Source organism: Podarcis liolepis (assembly GCF_965112155.1).
Source record: "Podarcis liolepis genome assembly, chromosome: 8".
Taxonomy (NCBI): Eukaryota; Metazoa; Chordata; class Lepidosauria; order Squamata; family Lacertidae; genus Podarcis; species Podarcis liolepis.
The window spans coordinates 72,980,038-72,999,891 of record NC_139560.1 but is presented as its reverse complement, the minus strand read 5'-3'; the positions used below and the strand labels follow the sequence as shown (position 1 = coordinate 72,999,891).

Here is a 19,854-nt window from a genome sequence, read left to right as displayed (position 1 = left end):
CATCTCCTAGTTGCAGGCAATGACAGGTAAAGGTAAACAATAAAGGACCCCTGGACGGTTAAGTGCAGTCAAAGGCGACTATGGGGTTGTGGCGCTCATCTCGCTTTCAGGCCAAGGGAGCCGGCATTTGTCCAGACAGCTTTCCAGATCATGTGGCCAGCATGACTAAACTGCTTCTGGCACAATGGAACACCATGACGGAAGCCAGAGTGCACAGAAATGCCATTTACCTTCCCACTGCAATGGTATCTATTTATCTCCTTGCACTGGTGTACTTTTGAACTGCTAGGTTGGCAGGAGCTGGGACAGAGCAACAGGAGCTCATGGGGATTTGAACTGCTGACCTTCTGATCAGCAAGCCCAAGAGGCTCAGTGGTTTAGACCACAGCACCACTCATGTACCACATGGTAACAGATGAGGTTTGTGGTTAAGCCATGTGTTAAGTATGTAAATGCTGATGAGGCAAGTGTTAGCACTAAGTAGATTGCACTGATGGCAAGTCAGAAGCATGAAGGAAGTTGGGAAGGGTTAGGTGGGGGCAGAGAGGTGCAGTGGAAATCTCCCGAATGTGTAGTTAAGGTTGTTTATAACTACCGCATGAAGGTGGGACAAGTGGGGGCAGATAAAATCAACGATACATGTATCAGGCTGCTTGTGGAGATTTGTAAAAGTATGTGTGTATGCAGAGTCTATTTTCTTATACACCATTCTTGTACAAGAAGTCCTTCTTGTATCACTACTTGTTGCTTGGTTATTGGTCTCTGCTAGACTAGGAACCTCAATGTGGAGAGTTCCACAACACAGATCAGGAGTACCCCAGACCTTGATATTTCAAGGCCCAAACCTGGAACCTTTAGGTAGATCCCAGTGACGTGATGGAGCAGGCCTCCATGGTGGCATTAACAGTGACAAATTAAGCATTAGCCACAATCACTGGGAGCATATCATTCAGGTAAAAACCATAAACTTAACATAGGAGCAAATATGTCACTGGTTGGATAATAGCATTAGCAGAAGAGGGCGTTCCCAGATCCAGCTGAAGTGAGAGGATCATTATAGGGGGAAGCAGGGTGTGTTGTGGTCATTTCTTCCTGAAATAATTCATCCAGCCTCTACCTCACTTCAAATGAAAATAAATACCTCCTCCAGTTCAGACTCTCCAGTCTCCACTCTAGTTTCTCAGCTGTCCACATGATCTGCATGCTTCTGAACACACACACACGTTTTTAAAGGTGCTTTCATCCACCTGGAGATTGAACCCCTCCATCTGCCACCTGGGGAGAACCAGGCAAACCTGGAGTCTCCAGGTCAGACCTGGAGACTTGGCAACACCCTACTTGAAGCTTGCAAGTGCTGTGATCCACAGTAATATCTGCAATGAAGGGTCCAAGGTGGGGGTCCAAGGAAAGTGGAGGCCAGTAGACTCAAGGTTCTGGAAGAGAAGGCCAGGCCAAGCTGTTGGAGAATGACCAGGGTGCCAGCTGTCTGGTACTGCTGGTGGACAACAAAAGTTGAAAGAATCTCTCTAGGCAAATCTTAAAAAACGCAGTATAAAGACCAACAACTGGGAAACACTGACCTGCAAGTGCTCTGATTGGAGAACAGCCTTTACCAAAGGTGTCATGGGTTTTGAAGACACTTGAACTCAAGACGAAAGGGAGAAATGTGCTAAGAGGAAGGCGCATTTCAGAAACCCTCACCATGATCAACTCCCACGCAAAAACCTATGTCCCTGTTGTTGAAGGGTGTGTGGATCCAGAATTGCCCTCCACAGTCACTTATGGACTCACTGTTAAAACCATGTTTATGGAGGGCAATCTTACTCAGCTGTGAGTGATCGCCAATGAAGAAAGACTGGTTAGAATGCTCCTGCTGCTTTCATTGGCCTGAAACTGAATCAATCCTTCGGAAGGAAGAGACTAAACTGCTAAAGGGTACTTTGTCCAGGGTGGTCTTGAACCTGAAACTGGCCCTATTCAGTTTGGTGGGGTCACAAGTTGTGTGGGCTTGCATTAAGCAGCTTATCTGAGAGCATGGCAACATCCAACCCCTAATTCCACAGTGTATACTGCAAAGATGCTGAGAAGTTAGCAGTTTCATCTGTTCGGTACTTAGGGACATGTTCTTTTCCCCTCCCAAGAACAACCTCATTGTCTTTGCTTTCAAAAGTGCAGGGTCAGGTAGTACAACAAAATATTCCACTGAGGGAATAATCTTGCTTTCTGAAGTGTTGAGTATTCCACTTGAATTCCTTATCTATTAAGCCTGGGAAGCACCTTCTGATCTCAAAGGTGCTCTAAGACTTGCCATGTCTTTTAAAGATTTATCAGGCTCTGGGCCTTAAAAGCACAGATGTAAACCACAGGTGGTGATAACAAAATCGATACAAGCAAGCTGGAAAAGTTGAGCATGGGCAGTGGCCAATAAAAGGTTGCCGTTTGCTTTTTTATTGTTGCACATCTGTTCTCATTCAGCAGGGGGTGGGGAAATCTATACAGTGAGCTAGTGCACTCCAGTGGTATGAATTTAAGTGCATTACAAATTTATAACATTTTTATGCATAGTGGCATGGCTTACTCCCAAAGAAGCTTGGCAATTGCAGTTTGCCCAGTGAGGTCACTGAGAGTGCTCTCCTAGAAATTCACAGACATGCTATACACAGAACTACAATTCCCAGGGAAAGAGAGAGACTGACCATTAATCATGTTCAAAACTGATAGTATTGCAGTGTCCTTTGATAAGTCTATTCCAGCCAGTGCCCTTCAGATGTTTACAACTCCATAGGACCATTGAACTCAGCAAGGCTAACTTCTGAATATGCATAGGTTTTCACTATGAAGCAACTATACTCTGGGAGTTGTATATTTTCAAACGTACAAATCTCTCTCTTCCAGAGCAGTTGTTTTGAAATTAACTCATGTACTGTGCAGTCCTTTAACTCTTTTTTGTGTGTGAAATCATTTTTATTTGGTTTTACAGATACAAAGTTATAAAAAAGGAATCCAAATGTATATCCATTTACAGAGATTCCTCTGAATCTCAGGACTTCCCCCCACCCCCTCCATGGGGTCCCATTTTAAACATTTAATACTACATATTCTTTGATACTTCAACTTTTATATCAATCCACATTATCCATGGTAATTGTTACACTACAAGTGAAATCAAAATCCTGCTAATGTTTCCATCTGCTTTCAGTGGTCTCCTAAATAGCTTATATTCCCCCCCCCCCATTCTTTTATAAAGTTTTTGTCCTCTTGGTTTCTGAGTTTTCTAGTCAGTTTTGCCATCTTGGCATAGTCCATCAGCTTAGCAAAGTCCTCTCTGGTAGGGACTTTGTCTTCTTTCCATTTCTGGGCTAGTAGCATCTGGGCAGCTGTTGTCCCATACATGAAAAGTCTTTTCTGTTCCTTTGGGATGTTGGTACCTGTAATTCCTAATAGAAAAGCTTTTGGTTTCTTAACAAAAGTTATTTTCAGCATTATTATTATTTTCATTTCATTATATATCATGCCCCAGAAAGCTTTTATGTGCAGTCCTTTAACTCTTATCCCACAATCCTACTGTGGCCCTTTCAACAACTGCCTTGATTTCATTCAGGCTTCCACAACCTGGTGACCTTCAGATGGTTTGGGCTAAGACTTCAAACATCCCTGATGACTGGCCATTCTGGCTGAAACTGATGGAAGTTATAGTCTAGCAAGTTACTGAGGACAACCAGGGCTGTCAAGGTCGGGTACAGAGCCAGGAGGGAAACCAGACTCCAAGCTTTCTTTAGGTATCTACACCTCTTGGAGAAGTCTGGTTTTATGGAATTCCCTCTCCAGTAACATTCATATATGCCTTGTTCTGTGAGATAAAGACTATGATCCTAGAGAGTGACTGATCCTAGGATTTGGTCCCATTGAATTCAGTGGACATGCCACCATATGGATTTGTATATAATCAAGCTGTTAGAAAAAAGTCAGAACCTTCATTTTGAAATTGTTTAACTTATTACTAGAATTAATTTCCCTTTTAAGGAAAAAATGGTATTACTTGTAAGTGATTTGCAGATTTTGCTGGTATGTTTTGCATTTTGTTGTTGTTTAGTTGTTTAGTCGTGTCCGACTCTTCATGACCCCATGGACCAGAGCACACCAGGCACTCCTGTCTTCCACTGCCTCCCACAGTTTAGTCAAACTCATGCTGGTAGCTTCGAGAACACTGTCCAACCATCTCATCCTCTGTCGTCCCCTTCTCCTTGTGCCCTCCATCTTTCCCAACATCAGGGTCTTTTCCAGGGAGTCTTCTCTTCTCATGAGGTGGCCAAAGTATTGGCGTCTCAGCTTCAGGATCTGTCCTTCCAGTGAGCACTCAGGGCTGATTTCCTTAAGAATGGATCGGTTTGATCTTCTTGCAGTCCATGGGACTCTCAAGAGTCTCCCCCAGCACCATAATTCAAGGGCATCAATTCTTCGGCGATCAGCCTTCTTTATGGTCCAGCTCTCACTTCCATACATCACTACTGGAAAAACCATAGCTTTAACTATACGGACCTTTGTTGGCAAGGTGATGTCTCTGCTTTTTAAGATGCTGTCTAGGTTTGTCATCACTTTTCTCCCAAGAAGCAGGCGTCTTTTAATTTCGTGGCTGGTGTCACCATCTGCAGTGATCATGGAGCCCAAGAAAGTAAAATCTCTCACTGCCTCCATTTCTTCCCCTTCTATTTGCCAGGAGGTGATGGGACCAGTGGCCATGATCTTCATTTTTTTGATGTTGAGCTTCAAACCAGTTACCATTTTAGTAATAAAAACAGTACATTTGTACCTTGGATCCTGAACACCTTGGAACTCGGATGTTTTGGCTACTGAACTCTGCAACTCCGGAAGTGATTGTTCCAGTTTGCAAATGTTCTTTTGGAACCCAAACGTCCGACAGGGTTTCCGTGGCTTCTGATTGGCTGCAGGAGCTTCCTGAAGCCAGTCAGAAACTGCAATTTGGTTTTCAAATGTTTTGGAAGTCGAACTGACTTCTGGAACGGATTCCGTTCAACTTCCAAGGTATGACTGTATATAAATAAAGAATTAACAGCATCAACAATCTGAACCTGTTTGCTCAGAACTACATTTCATTTATTTCAATGGGACTTATTTCCAGATAAAGTATCTCACAGTGGCATACTATACTTGCCTACTACCTGGAAGTAAACACCATAGATTTTCTAGGGCTTCTTTCCAGCTAACTGAGTATAGGATTGCAGTCAAAAAGATGTACAGGAGAGAGAGCTGTTGCTTTAGTGACTGACTGATGAGACAATGTTTATGGGAAGATATTTTATGGAGATTTTTACTAGCCATTTCCTACAAAAAAAAATCACTTTATGTTACTTGTCATTAGACTCATAAAAGTAAATAATAAAAGAGTAGAAATAAAATATTCTTCCTGGAAGAGTTCAGGTAGGTCCTCCGAGAATCGTAAAAAAAACTTTCTCTTTTCTTAAAGTGCAGAACATTATATTAGAGATTCAGCAATGGGGATATTTTGAAAAGACAGAAAGAAGAGGTTATAACTGCTATACAAGTAAAGCTGCAGTCCTATGACCCCTCTGAGTGAAGTAAGAATTTACTCCTATACTATATCTCAGGTCCATGCCCAGGAGAGGGAACACCTTTAAATAAACATGGAACCTAGAAAATAAATCAAGTCCAGGAGGGACCTAGCTTTATTAAACTAATGTGCAATAGGACAGAGCTCAACTTAACGTGGTTGCTGTGGCCAAATAAGCAGTCAAGGGAAGGTCTGCCATGAGACACATCTGAAAAGAACAGAATAGGGGTGCAAGTGGCATTGGAGTCTAAAACGTTGAGCCTCTTGGACTTGCTGATAGGAAGGTCGGCAGTTTGAATCCCCGCAACGGGGTGAGCTCCCATTGTTCTGTCCTCGCTTCTACCAACCTAGCAGTTCAAAAGCACACCAGCACAAGTAGATAAATAGATACTGCTGCGGCGGGAAGGTAAACAGCGTTTCCGTGCACTCTGGCTTCCATCACGGTGTCCCATTGCACCAGAAGCAGTTTAGTCATGCTGGCCACATGCCTCAGAAAGCTGTCTGCAGACAAATGCCTGCTCCCTTGGCCTGAAGCGAGAAGAGTTCTATACCCCATAGTCAAGTTTGACTGGATTTAAGCATCTAGGGGTCCTTTACCATTACAGAGGTACCTCGGGTTAAGTACTTAATTCGTTCCAGAGGTCCGTACTTAACCTGAAACTGTTCTTAACCTGAACCTTAACCTTAACCTGAAGCACCACTTTAGCTAATGGGGCCTCCTGCTGCTGCCGCGCCGCTGGAGCATGATTTCTGTTCTCATCCTGAAGCAAAGTACTTAACCTGAAGCACTATTTCTGGGTTAGCGGAGTGTGTAACCTGAAGCATATGTAACCCGAGGTACCACTGTACGTTTTACTTCTGCACAGCACACAAAGAATCATAAAACATTGAAACATCCTTCTATGTACATCAAGAATGGTTACAGGTCATGGGATGCATGCATACATGGCTCCATACTGGTATCAACTTATTTGGCATGCCCGAAAACATTTGCTCTCAGCTAACCCCAGTTCTCTTGACAACCAGGCCTTCAGTGGGGGCTATTGACATTCTGACCCCATATCTTACTTCCCTGTTCCCAAAACATGTCAAAGAGCTTTGAGGAGAGATACTGGACTAACACCCTGGTTCTAACTCAAAACAGACACAGCAAAACATCCTGGTTGGCCATGTCATTTGTGTCTATCTGGGGTCAGATAAGGAGAGCTGGAAAGCAATGTTGGAGGGAGGCATCAGAGTCACAAAATGCAGACCCACAAAAATCAAGGCTAATACGCTGTATCTAAAAGGTTAAATACATTACAGTGGTACCTCGGGTTGCAGATGCTTCAGGTTACAGATGCATCAGGTTTCAGACTCCGCTAACCCAGAAATAGTACATCGGGTTAAGAACTTTACCTCAGGATGAGAACAGAAATCATGTGGCGGTGGCAGCGGGAGGCCCCATTAGCTAAAGTGGTACCTCAGGTTAAGAACAGTTTCAGGTTAAGAACGGACCTCCAGAATGAATTAAGTTCTTAACCCAAGGTACCACTGTTATACTGAAACAGTTATAACAAATAGTAACTTCATATAATGCTAAAGTACGAATAAAAGACTGAATTCTCGCTCCTTAAATAACTCAATTTATTTTAAGTGGTAGATATAGGATATTTTAAATGCAGGCATTTCCATCAGCTACCATTAGGCTTCAGATGACAGATTTTGATGTACTAGCGAAAGGTAGCAGATATGCAATTTTTCACTTATGGTTATATTTTCACCATCACTGGGGACACCTTTTACACATTCTGCCTCAAACACCAGCAATGTCTTGCTTCACCTCTGATTTCCTATGAATACAGATCTTTTAGAGTTCCTTTGTTCCTCCTCTACCCTGCTTATTTTTTATTATTTAATACCCTGTTCTTCAAAGGGTTCTCACAGTGGTTTGCAGACAAAGTTAAAACCCGTGAAGAATAAAATCAATGCCTCAATAAATAAAGCAACAGAGCAAAACAACGCTGCAAGCAGCATACCAAGCTAAACAGGCAAGCCAAACACATGGGTAGCCAAAGAGGCCTGGGACAATGAAAAGATCTTCACTGGAGGCACACCACCTGCTGTTGAACTCCAGCTCCCATTTCCAGGCCCGGCCCCTGCATGCCTCCCACCTTGCTGACTGGGATGGAATAAAGGACACAGCACAATACAATGGGATAAAATTAGGACACAACTTTATTGACGACAGATGAAGAGGTTTGGCATAGGCAATGGGTAACCATTTACTTCTGGCCCACCTGCCAGAAATGCATACCCTCCAACATTGCTCCAATGAAAGGAAGGATGTCCTATTCCATACCTTCCAACATTTCTCTGATGAAAATAGAGACATCCTACCATACCCTCCGGGACGCGGGTGGCGCTGTGGGTAAAACCTCAGTGCCTAGGACTTGCCGATCGTATGGTCAGCGGTTCAAATCCCCGCGGCGGGGTGAGCTTCCGTCTTTCGGTCCCAGCTCCTGCCCACCTAGCAGTTCAAAAGCACTCTTAAGTGCAAGTAGATAAATAGGTACCGCATTATAGCGGGAAGGTAAATGGTGTTTCCGTGTGCTGCGCTAGTGCTGGCTCGCCAGAGCAGCTTCGTCATGCTGGCCACGTGACCTGGAAGTGTCTTCAGACAGCGCTGGCTCCTGGCCTCTTAAGTGAGATGAGCGCACAACCCTAGAGTCAGACACGACTGGCCCGTACGGGCAGGGGTACCTTTATCTTTTTTTACCATACCCTCCAACATTTTTCCAATGAAAATAGGGACTATCTTAAGGAAAAGCTGAACATTCCAGGATCAAACCTGAAACTGGGACAGCTTCTAAAAATCCAGGACTCTCACATCATGAGCTGTTGCTCAGAATGTTTCTCAGGTAATTTTTTAAATTAATTTTTACAAATATTGTTTACATTCAAATATAATCAATTTTTATACATATATAGGATTCCCTGAATTCCATTGTAAATCTTTTTTCTATTGCATCTTACAGTGTTATCCAAATTTTCTTCAAACTTCCAATCTTCTTGGTTTCTGATCCTCCTCGTCAATTTTGCCATTTCGGTATAGTCCATCATCTTGATAGTTGCTCAGAATGTTTTGTCCTTCCCATACAGCCTATTTTTTTATGTCTCAGAGTCCTTCTTCTGCCTACGGCGAGTCACCATGGACATGCTTTTTTTCTGCCTGGTTTCTGTTCCGTTATGTGGAGTAATCTTCTTGTTTTATGGGTGGGAGCTGGTTCTGGCAGACTGTCCACAAACACAGTATCAACTGGTGTGGCCTCTACTAAACTTGATTCCTGTCCTTGTTCAGGGCTGGGGCTTCTACTTATTCCCTCCTGTTCTTCACTCCTGACTCCCAGCTTCCCTGCTCTCTTTCTCACCTGAGGTGCATCCTGTTTCCCATCACCATGAACCTGGGTCCAGACTACACTCTTCTGCACTCTCTCTGGAAGCCTCTTGGCCAGGCGGTTCCCCACTGCTGTTCCTCATCTAGCCAGTCCCTGACAGATGCAGTTTCAAGCAGCCCCATACTTCCTCCTTGGAAGGGGATTTTAAGGATGGGCATGAAACCTTAATCACATGCCCTTGTCCTCACTTTAATCATACACATTCAGAGCCTTCTTACTTCAAGGGTTATTTTCTATTGCAAGCTTCACAGAACCTTGAAATATATTTCTGTTTCTGGATGTTTCATATCACCGACGCACATTTTCTATCCCCCTGTTTTGTCATGTGTGTGTTTTTATTTTATTTCTTTTCCCCAATCAAATCATTTAAACTCAAGGCAAGTTATTTGAGGACATTTTTTAACTCCAGCAGTTGTATTTATAACCTCATCTGTTACAGGCTTTGGTTTTGAAGATGCTGAAAGATGCAGACTTTTGGGGCAAGGTGGGGAATAAATGACTCTATAAACCATGGAGATAATAAAAGGTGTTCCATACAGAAGCAAGTTTCTCATTAAACAGAACCTCACAGGCTGAAATTCTAGAAAATCAGGGAAGTAATCAAGCAGCCACAGAGCAGCCAAGACAACTTTTTACCTACATGCCAGACTGAAATTGTAGGTAATAAACTGTGCAGGTGAAAATTATATTTCCCAGAATAAATTCCTATTAAAAATAGGAGTGCCTTGGCTGAACAAGCAGAAGTAAAAGTGTGGAATTTAATTTAAAACTCCACAATGACATACTTTTTAACTATTATATTTTGCCTATTGATTGTGTGGCTTATTTATATGTTCCCTCACACCAATCTTTCCATGTGCCTTTAGAGAAGGCAACTCTGAGTGTACCCAAGAATCAATTGAAGCAGAATTCAATTAATATTATAGTTGTCATCAGGCTGGAGACTCTTAGTACTTTACCAAGAAAGAAAAAAAAGGCATATGTGCCAAGGAAGTAAGCCAAATTCTATATCCTGAAACTTGAATCCTGTAGTCAGAGCTGCATAAAGTTGTTTATTTTGCATATTCTAGCATTCGGCAACTTGTCATAGGGAGGCTCGAGAAACCAGATGGCTTCTGATGTTTTTTTCAGTCATTGCCCAAATTTCAAGCAACCCTCTAAAGTTACAGAGGCCAAGTATTCTCTCTGATGTGTTATCATTTCATGCTAAGGAATATTTGATGTTAAGATGCTTTCAAAGACTTGAGCATTCTTAGATGGTGCAGATAAAAGCAGGAGCTCCAGTGTAGTGTAGTGGTTAAGAGCAGTAGTCTCGTAATCTGGGGAACCGGGTTCGCGTCTCCGCTCCTCCACATGCAGCTGCTGGGTGACCTTGGGCCAGTCACACTTCTTTGAAGTCTCTCAGCCCCACTCACCTCACAGAGTGTTTGTTGTGGGGGAGGAAGGGAAAGGAGAATGTTAGCCGCTTTGAGACTCCTTAAAGGGAGTGAAAGGCGGGATATCAAATCCAAACTCTTCTTCTTCTTCTTCTTCTCAACCTGGATTAGGAAAGTAATTGAAATTGAAACTGCTGATACCACAATACAATTTATTACACAGATCTGTGTCATCACCACATTGGAATACTGTGTACGGTTTTGGTTGCCTCACCTCAAAAAAGATTTCACAACATTATTATTTTTTCAAAATTTGAAATGTGCCCACTGGTCCAAAATGTCTGTCAACTTCTGCTTTAGTTTAAAGCAGCATTACCCCAATCTGGTGCCCTCCAGCCAGTAGGACTAATAGCCAGGCATGATTACAGTTATACAAAGGATCTGGAGGAAATCAGTCTGGGGCTGCCTGCCTTAAAGTCTATTCTAGGTAGATTTGTGGAAATCATGATGAAAGATAGAATTATTTGGCATTTAGAAGGACATAACTTGCATCTGAAAAGAGACGTCTTGCCTCAACAGGTTTGTGGCATTCTTTGAGCACAGTGGCTATGTAATATGGTGGACATTATATCATACCCTTCAACATTTCTCCGATGAAAATAGGGATGTGTTATTCTGTTGTTGTTGTTGTTGTTGTTGTTGTTGTTGTTGTTGTTGTTATATTTTTACTCTGTCCATCTCACTGGGTTGCCCACACCACTCTGGGCGGCTTCCAACATATATAAAAACATAATAAAACATTAAACATTAATACAACTTCCCTATATAGGGCTGCCTTCAGATGGCTTGCGAATCAGATAGCACCTTCCCCCCAACATTTACCCGATGAAAATAGGGATGTCCTGAGGAAAAGCAGGACATTTCAGAATCAAATCAGAAACTGGGATAGCATCTGTAAATCCGGGACCGCCCCTGGAAAATAGGGAAACTTGGAGGGTCTGTTATATGCTTGGATTTCCTCAAAATGTTTTGAAGAAGTTGTTCAACAAAAGCTCCTTCCTGAACTTAGCCATCATGGGACAAAAGGATAGGTTGTTCCCTTTATGGTTTGGTAACCGATTAAACAATAGGAAGCTGAGGACTGGAGTAAACAGGCAGTTATAGCAATGGGGAGATGTATGAGGGGCACCTTATTACAGAATCATTACTGATTTAGAGTTGAGGTGACCAATGAAGTAGCCAAGTTTGCAGATGAGTCCAAATTATTCTGGACGGTGAAACCAGAGCATATAGTAAACAGCTCCAAAATATATGTCCAAATAGAAGCCAAAAACCAAACCCTTAGACACCTCATAAATTATCTTCTTCTCTCTCCACAACAGATGTTGATGATGCTGGGGAGCTTTGATACTTTCACTCACAAGTGAATGTATCAAATTGCTTCCAACTCATGTTTTACATTAGTATATGCTCAGCATGACAAACATACCTGGGCAAAATGCCCCCCGGGGGATCAGGTGCTTGCATTGAAGAAGCAATTGATTCAGAAAAGGTTCCACAACCCTTCTCTGTCAGCCATTTATTCCTCCCAAATCCCATTCCACCTAGCTGCTTTTTAGATGTCAGACTTAACTCTTCCATCAAAAGTCTAGTTTGGTTTGCAAAGAGGAATGGTGATATATGGAAATGAATCTTTCACAGACCTGGGGCTTTCTGGTTGGTTGATCTGTGTTGCAATTTTTCAACCTAATATTAATTGTTGGAATTCTCCAGTTTAATTCATTCCCTCCCCCCGACTATGTATCATACCATTCCATAGGTGCCTATCCTGGATTTCTTTCTATAATAAGTTATTTACATTTCATGAAGCTTTATCAGTTTCAGTTCAGTCTCTGATATAAGATACATTGCCTACTTGCAAACAAAAAATAATAGTTGTGACAAATCTGAGAAAAGACACTTCTTCTCAAAGAAGAACTATTTTCTGAGGATGCTGTATATTCTTATCAAGATCTTAATAATTCATTTTTTTTCTCCTTAAAAATTGCAACTAGCATCCTGTGATTCATATTTCTAGAAAAAATATATTAGTTCTAACATTCCAACTATAATGGATTCCATTAAATAGTGGTGAACTTCAATCTAATCAGGGGCTGGGCAGAGGAAAAGGAGTGGTGAAGACCACCTCCCCATACTGATTCTACCAGGGAGGAGGAAATGGAAGGCAGCATAGATTAACAATAGGGGTTTGTGGAAGGCCACAGCTCAGAGGCAAATGAGGGGGAAAGTTGGGAAATCATGGGAGAGGAGGAGCAGGCAGAGCCAGAGCAGCAGCTGGTTGACACGTTGTCACTAGAAAGCATTCCAGATCCCAGCGAACCTTAAAAGTAGGAGAGCAAAGAGTTTGAAGAAAAGGGGCACTTACTGGCACCCGTAGAGGAAGTGATGAGGTTGCCGAATGAGGAAGTGGGAGAGATGTGGGGTATAGAGCGGAGAAAGTAAATGTGGTTGTATGAATCAGTCCCCAAGACACACATAAAGTTGATTAATTGATGGGTACAGGGTTGTGAATGTATATCTATTGGCCTCAACTTGATGGGGTACAAACTGGCAGACTGATCTAAATTTCCCCCCAATAGTAAAAGTTAATATATCCCCCAAATAAAACTGTTCATCACCTGTTATGGAGATCCATCTTGACAGGGCTGAGATGCAGTCTGACTGTTAACTGTTTCTGGCTTTACCAGGACTTAAAGCATATCCTCTTTGTGACATCACACATAGAATCATAGAATCATAGAATCATAGAGTTGGAAGATACCACAAGGGCCATCGAGTCCAACCCCCTGCCAAGCAGGAAACACCATCAGAGCACTCCTGACATATGGTTGTTAAGCCTCTGCTTAAAGACCTCCAAAGTAGGAGACTCCACCACACTCCTTGGCAGCAAATTCCACTGTCGAACAGCTCTTACTGTCAGGAAGTTCTTCCTAATGTTTAGGTGGAATCTTCTTTCTTGTAGTTTGCATCCATTGCTCCGTGTCCGCTTCTCTGGAGCAGCAGAAAACAACCTTTCTCCCTCCTCTATATGACATCCTTTTATATATTTGAACATGGCTATCATATCACCCCTTAACCTCCTCTTCTCCAGGCTAAACATGCCCAGCTCCCTTAGCCGTTCCTCATAAGGCATCATTTCCAGGCCTTTGACCATTTTGGTTGCCCTCCTCTGGACACGTTCCAGTTTGTCAGTGTCCTTCTTGAATTGTGGTGCCCAGAACTGGACACAGTACTCCAGGTGAGGTCTGACCAGAGCAGAATACAGTGGCACTATTACTTCCCTTGATCTAGATGCTATACTCCTATTGATGCAGCCCAGAATTGCATTGGCTTTTTTAGCTGTCGCGTCACACTGTTGTCTCATGTCAAGTTTGTGGTCAACCAAGACTCCTAGATCCTTTTCACATGTACTGCTCTCAAGCCAGGTGTCACCCATCTTGTATTTGTGCCTCTCATTTTTTTTGCCCAAGTGCAATACTTTACATTTCTCCCTGTTAAAATTCATCTTGTTTGTTTTGGCCCAGTTCTCTAATCTGTCAAGGTCGTTTTGAAGTGTGATCCTGTCCTCTGGGGTGTTAGCCACCCCTCCCAGTTTGGTGTCATCTGCAAATTTGATCAGGATGCCCTTGAGTCCATCATCCAAGTCATTGATAAAGATGTTGAATAAGACCGGGCCCAAGACAGAACCCTGCGGCACCCCACTAGTCACTCTTCTCCAGGATGAAGAGGAACCATTGATGACATCAGAATGGCCTGTTTGCATTCAACCTAGACAATCTCCATGCCAACAGCAATGGCCAGTAAACTTTTGCAACCAAGTAACCATCAGCCTGACTACCCCGTTGTTTCTAGCTAGACTATTGGATGTTTATTTTTTGCTCTCATAGTCAAAGCCTGAAGAAGAACTTTGTATAATCTGAAAACCTGCTTCCACTGTTAAAGAAAACTAATTGTCAGGGAGTGGGCAGAGGAGGTATGATGGAGACTGTTTCCACATCCTGACCCTTCCAGGGAGGAGGAAGAAGAAGACAGTATAGATTTACAACAGGGGTTTAAGGGAGGTAGTAGTTCAGAGGCAGATGAGGGGGGAAGTTGGGAAATCATGGGAGAGCCAGAACAACACTTGGCTGACATGTTGTCATTAGAAAGCATTCCAGACCCTCCATCTCCCAGAACACCATTATCCAAGTGCCTGGGTTCTATAACCTCATTCTGTAAAGTTTGAAATAAAAAGGACTGTAAGAAACTTTCCCTTGTCTTTATACTTTCCTGGGCAACCAGCCCAGAGCTGCTGACAGCACTCTAACAACACTTACACTTTTATATTTATTTATGTATATCGTCACACGCAGTGCTTTTTTTCCTAAGAAAAATATGTTTAGGGGTACTCTCATTTTCTTACTCATATTGAAATACTGCCCCTTAGTGAGGCCAAACTTAGATTCACAAAATGTTTAGGGGTGTGCGTACATCTGCATCCCCCCAGAAAAAAAGCACTGGTCACACGTCACTTTTTCTCACTGCCCAAACAAGTTTACAAGCCAAAAATTGAAAAATACAAGTAAAATTTAAATACCACCAGCAAAATGCAATAAACGAAACGGCTGTGAGAAGCATCTTTCAAAGAATTGCAACTGCAATAAGATACTGTAGTACAGAGTGGTCCTCTTCATTGCTGCATACCCTTCAATGATGGTTTTTCATGTTGCTGTCATATGGAGAGAGTGTGTTGAACCTTGAGTTGGATTCAGAAGGAACTAGGGCAGAACAAATCTGGAAGATGAGCAGCAGCATTCTGTGCCAGCTGTAATGCCCAAGTTGTCTTCAACTGCTGCCTTACAAGAAGCATGTTGCAGTATTTAAGCCTGCAAGTTACAGACCCATGGGTAAGTAAAGGAAGATCTGACCTGTCTAGAAAAGAGCATATGCTCCACATGAACTGAAAATCAGAAAAGGCCAGAAATTCACAAGCCTTCCCCTTTCCCGCTCAATAGATCCTTAATGAATGGCATTGAGGTTGGTGGCGCAGAGATGCCATTGTGGGTAAGGACTTTCATCAGAAGCTTCTGGATGTGTTTCTAACTTCCTCTTTCTCTAACTTCTGGGTGAGCTGTGTCTGTACCCGGGGTATTAATACCTCACAGACATTTGATAGCTGAAAGAAATGGAACCTTGCAAACTTGAAATTATCTAGCTTTTCTGCCCAGAGTTCATTTGGGAGGAAGGCTGGGCTAAAAATCTAATGCAAATTAAAAAAATAATAATTCTTTTTTGCCAAAATCTAAGCTCTAATTGAATTGTCACAGATTATACTGTTTGCTTGTTTGTGCTATTTCAACCCATTTCCCCCCAAACTCTCCCCCTCTGTACCCATATATATATGTATCTGTCAACTGAGGCTAATATTTTGTGTACACAAAGATTCTGGCACCTAGTCCATGAAAACTGATGACATAATAAAGTTGTTGGTCTTTGGGGTGATACAGTTCTTAATCACTCTGAGTACTATTAGTTTGATTACTGGTAAGCCATTTGTCTGAGCTAATGATTTATATTCATATTTACCCCATGCCTATAGTCCTCAGTCGGTTTCATGGGTGGGGGGAACTTTCCTTTCCATTTTGTTTTTGTTTTTCCTTTTCGTTATGATATTAAAATTCTGCTCAAGCTAAAATGTGATTATTGAGTGAATCTGGAAGGTATGTATTGCCAGCGGGAGTAAGTAACACATCTGTCAATATTTTCCATATGGCAGGAATTCAAGAGATACCACATCTTTATTCCTTCGGAAGATGTCTGGCATCCAAAAACCGATGATAGCAGCAACAAAATTATCGAAGCAGAACTGATGTAAACAGTGCCTTTGAAGTGGATCAAAGCCTTACAGCAAGTATTTTCAGAACAATGGTTCCTGAAAATAAAAGATCATTAGCTGTCAGTCTTAATGTTTCAGTTGTGACATCTCAAGAAATGCAGCTGCTTCCTTGGCGAGACTAATATATGAAGTCAGTTCATCTAGCTCATTGCTCTCTTCTGGGGCGAGCAGCATCTCTTCAGGGTCTCAGACAGAGGTCTTCCCCAGTCCTGCTCCCTGACATCTTTTAAACTGGAGATGCTGGGAAATGAACTGATATGCAAAGCACTTTTCACTGCACTGTAACCCCCAGTCTTGCTAAAATACTGGCTCTGCCTCCTGTGCCTGACACGACACCCCTGTTTCCACTTTTGCAAGCCATTCAGTGTCATTTCCTCCTAGCTACCTGTCCACCTGATTCTTCACTCCTTCCGAGGCCGCTCTGCATGGATGCTGATTCTCTTTGTTAATGTGAGATTTCTGTACATCTCCACTAGTCTATCCTAGCCTATCTATCCTAGCCTATATTGCCTATCCTAGCCTACTCTATCCTAGCCTATATTGGTGGCATTGTATATTGCCAAAATAAACTTGAAATGAGCCTTCCAACACAGCCTTGAAGCACATCCTTGAGGCATGCTTAAAACATCTGCTAGACGATGAGAATTCTCCCCTGCGACAGGTGTCTTTATCAGGGGATGTCTGGTGAGATACAGTTGAGTGTGAGGCAGTCAGTGTTGCTCAGTATGGCTGCTGGAGTATGTGAAAGTCTGTGATCCTGTCTCTTTGGCTGGATGGCTGAAGGGAGCTGTCAGGGACCGTGCTGAGGAGGGCTGCACTGAAGAGGTATGGTGGGAGCCTCCCTCTCCCCCTGATTCTGATTCTGAATCTACCCAGGAACAGGAGGACAGTATAGATTTGGAAGAGTGGTTTGCAGAGGGGCATAGTTCAGAAGGCAGAAGCTGGGAAATACTGGATGGGGAACAGCTAGCAGAAGAAACACTGGAAGAGAGAGGGTTAGCAGATTCACTGTCTCTGGATAGCATCCACCCCCCTTCTCCAAAATCACAGAGAACTCAGAAAGTGTCAGAGGGTACAAGCTCAAATTACAAAACATAGGAGTGATGTAGATTAATAGGGATGGGGGGGTGACCCTTAATTAGGAGCACTGCCATTTCTAGGAGATGTGTTCTTTGTGATCATTAAAGATTGTAACTGGTAAGATGTTCCTTTCATTTGATCTCTTACCTACTGCCATGGGGGAGGAAGCCGATTCCCCGAATCCTGACAGGAGCAGAGATCTATATTTAGACGCACTTTCACTTATGCAAGATTAAATATACTGCCTTCAGCTGTACTTGAGGGTCAATTTTTTAAAAAAAATCCGTTAGAAAAATGGTGATGTCCATGTGGAGATGGCAGTTTTGAATCAGTAGCTCATGTGCTTCTAACTTGCACTCTTTATAAAGATTTGAGGAGTGAGGTTCTTACTCCTCTACTACATACCAGGTCGCTCAACCATTGCTACTGTGTCCTTTCTTCTAGCAGATCAAGATAATCGGGTGACAGCAAAAACTGTAAAAAAATATTGCAGGGGCAATTAGAATAAGATCTATTATTTGATTATTTATGTAAACCTCCAGAATGTATAGTTGGTATAGTTAAGTTTTTACCTCTATCTTTGGTACATATTTTATTGCTATGGCTAGTGGCTGATGCAAATAAAGATTCTGGATCTTATTTAATATGTAGCCCAGTAGTGTTATGCAGCCTGTAATGTAAATAATAAAGATTTTAGAGAAGAACTAGATGGATGAAGTGGTTATTCTTGTCACAGGAATTCACCAAGATAGGGCTGGACTGCTGATGCTGTGAAGATGGAGGAATTTTTTTTGAGTAACTCTAAGACAGAGTAGAGGAACCTCAAAAGTTGGCGCTCATGCACTAACAGGGTGGGTAGAGACTACTGTCTGAAGCCCTGGGAGTAGCTGAAGTTTCCTATGTTTGTCTGCATGATCGTTACTCTAGTATTTATTTATTTATTTATTTATTTATTTATTTATTTATTTATTTATCTAATAGCTTCTGGAACTGTTGTAAGATGAACTTCCTGGATGAGATACCAACTAACCTCAGCAATTTCATGGTCCTCACCCACTGCATCCTGCTACATCCTTTCATTGTAGAAAACTAAGGAAAAAAGCATTCCTAGCAAACATGTGCCATGATGGGGGTCAAATGGGTAGATGGAAATAAATCTTCTCGGTGGTCCATTTTCAATGGATGCCTCTGCCATAACTGTAAGTAACCTATCCACCTTTCTGGTCAGGTCGAACAGGTTGGAGAAGCTCCTTTGTACTACCACCACCTTTAGTTTGAATGTATGGAGATTGACTTTCTGAATCTTAGAGGAGAAAAGGTGAGACCTCAGGCAGTTCTGCTCCTAGTAACTACATACATTTAAACAGAGTGATCATGGTTTAGTGAGTTCATTCACACAATCAGCTTCAGATTCCTAATTCAATATATTTATTAAATGCTACAAAGTAAATGAATGAGGAATATCTGATTGCATAAAAATGTCATTTTCTAACTAGCCTTCCATGAGTACTGTTTTTTTTTAAAGTGTGTTAAGTACTTGTTTACAAAAAGAGCAAAATCCTTACACAAGACCACTTATGGATGCTGAAGGCACTGTGAAGCAATCTATGTAGTAAGTTGAGGCATATATCATACTAAAACCACCCCATTTTACATTGTGTTCAGGGTCTGGGTCAATTGATGATTGACAAAGGGAAACAGAAATGCACTCAAAATTCTTCAGCTGTGTGTATGTGTACATAAAGACACAATGAGTGTCTCAACATTTGTCATTCCTGTGAATAAGGAAGAATGGTAAATATGGAAGGTACTTGTATTTCTGTCAGATGGGAGGAAAATATCCTGTTATGTATTGCAAAGGAATTCTTTGGATGTGCCTTGTCCCTTCTGCTATAAGACATGGATAGTAAGTATCATGGCTGAGATTCAATGACAGAATTGGGAAGAAAGGAGTTGAGGTTCTGCATTCACTGTACTCACTGAAAACAGTGGGGCACACTTCTGAATAAACATGGAAATGGTTATGCTATAAGAACTTGCACCGATCTACTGATGTAGCCAACTCATTTGCATGCCTTGCACTGGTATGAAGGATATGACTACAGGCTGTCTACATGCAAGGTGGGGAGATTATCACCCTTGGACCAAAAAAAAAAGGCCATTAAGATTGCTATCCTAAATAAAATTACCAGGGAGCAAGCACAATTGAACCCAATGGAACACACTTCTAATTAAGCATGCATAGGACTGCACAGTTAGGCAGTCTCTTGCTTAAATGCTTTCTCTCAGTTTAAATGAAAGAGCGCCATTTTTGTTAACTACAGTTTTCTATGAGCCATATCGTTCTAAATGTGTTCAAATTACTGATCTGAATATGAGCCAAGTGTGAAAAATTAGAAGAGGACAAGCTCAGTCTGAAACCCACTCTATTTCATA

At 42.1% G+C, this 19,854-nt stretch overlaps 1 long non-coding RNA gene across 2 annotated transcripts; it reads left to right on the top strand.

Annotated features, from left to right (window-relative positions):
* The first annotated feature begins 15,420 nt into the window (after positions 1–15,420).
* Positions 15,421–19,453, top strand: LOC310714406. Of its 2 annotated transcripts, none has more exons than XR_014529712.1 (4): positions 15,421–15,506; positions 16,219–16,349; positions 18,070–18,269; positions 18,400–19,453. It is a non-coding gene; the product is annotated as an uncharacterized lncRNA (long non-coding RNA). The 2 variants fall into 2 exon arrangements; XR_014529713.1 differs by having other exon boundaries at positions 16,219–16,501.
* Positions 19,454–19,854: the final 401 nt, after the last annotated feature.